General features: G+C 38.4%; 1 pseudogene; it reads right to left on the reverse strand.

Moving 5' to 3' along the window:
• Positions 1–383: 383 nt before the first annotated feature.
• On the reverse strand, positions 384–1020 carry LOC128108756 (nascent polypeptide-associated complex subunit alpha-like; annotated as a pseudogene).
• Between the last annotated feature and the right edge of the window lie 624 nt (positions 1021–1644).

Below are 1644 nucleotides of genomic sequence, written 5' to 3' on the forward strand. Positions count from 1 at the left end.
TTATGAATGTACTTCCATATAGCACATTCTTTAGTTATTAATAGTTATATGCATAAATGCATGCCACGTTCATTTCATGGAATTGTGATTTTCATTCCATTATTTTCTAAATAATTAATTATATTATGAATTATTTGTGTAATAATAAGCAATTACTAAAAAATTAATACCACTTAACTCACTTTTAAATATCTACAAGGTGAATAAATATCTGGAGCTCATGAGCATAGAAACAGATTTTTTTTTAATCCAACAAGAACCATAACTTTATCAGTGATAGGGAGAGTACAAATGTCAAACCAAGCTATAATTCCACTTTCAAACACCAAAAAATGGGGAAGGCGGAGGAGAAGGGAAGTGTCTTTGCTGTCAAATAGTTACAATTAACAAATAGTTGTTAATTCCATAACAGCATTTACAATATCGTTACTGTTATTCAGGGCTCAGACTGCCTTTGCTCTTGACACATTTGCTTGTGACATGACCAATTCTACGTCCTTAACCTCCACACCTGTTTCATCAACCTCTTCCTCCTCACTCTCCTCTTGTACGGTGGGAGTCTGAGTATTTTCTTGAATGTTTGAAACAGCTTCTCCTTGAACTTTGAATTCCTCAGCAGCTGATAACTGTGCTTGCTGAGACAAATCTTCAATCTTGGCTTCTCCAAAAGCTATGTAGGTGTCTGAAGCTGGGCCCTTGTAGACATCTGTTTTTGTGATGACAAAGAGGATATATTTAGATTTCCAGACAGCGACTCTCGTAATCCCTGTAACCTGTCGAAGACCCAGTTTAGACATAGCCTTCCTTTGCTTTCTTTTCACTCCGTCTCTGCTTGGCTTTCCTGACTGGTTCTTCATTGATTTTAGTGGCCACCAACTGAACTGTCTGTGTGGAGTCTTGTTCCTTGAGCTCTGGTACTGATTCATCACTGTCAGATTCTGTTCCCGACCCTGTCTCAGCCTGAAGCTGTGGCACCTCCTTCTCTGTAGCAGGGACAGTCTCTGTGGCTTCACCAGGCATTTTTTGTGGAGAACAAGGAGTCAAGATGGCGGCAGAAAGAGAGCAAGCAAGAGCTAGAAATAGATATTAATTTTTAGGGGATAGTAGCACATAGGCAACGTGAAAGGAAAATGAAGGAAATTAGCTTTATTAAACCTGAAATGAAGCTAGAGGGGTTAGAGAGAGGAGCAGTTACAGGTTGTGCTAAGTCAAACTATGAACATATGAAGGAGCCTTACAGAAATCTACTACATTCTATTTAAATATGTTTAAATACAAATATATAAAAAAGAGTTTGAACAGAAATACCTTGCCTAGATGAGGAATGCTTCTACCAGAAGACATTAGTTATTAGAGGAAAATCTCCACTACCAGGCGAAGAATACTTCTCAGTAAAGTATTTGTCAAGGATGTATCAGAGACACCCAGAGCCACACAAGGCACGGCCATTGCTCTTGTTTGCCTATCATAACTAGATGGTCAGACTATATTGCTGAAAATACCTCTCGATTGGAAGACAAAGCATAAAGAAATTAACTTCAATGGAGCAGTAAACTCTTCCTGCTGTCAAGCTTTCATAATGTCTGAAAGTGCTATGCAGCTTCAGTGGTTAAAATATTTCAGTAATCTCCCCCAGTTCTGGAC

Source organism: Peromyscus californicus, unplaced genomic scaffold (genome assembly GCF_007827085.1).
Source record: "Peromyscus californicus insignis strain IS unplaced genomic scaffold, ASM782708v3 Scaffold_13__1_contigs__length_99412109, whole genome shotgun sequence".
Lineage (NCBI taxonomy): Eukaryota > Metazoa > Chordata > Mammalia > Rodentia > Cricetidae > Peromyscus > Peromyscus californicus.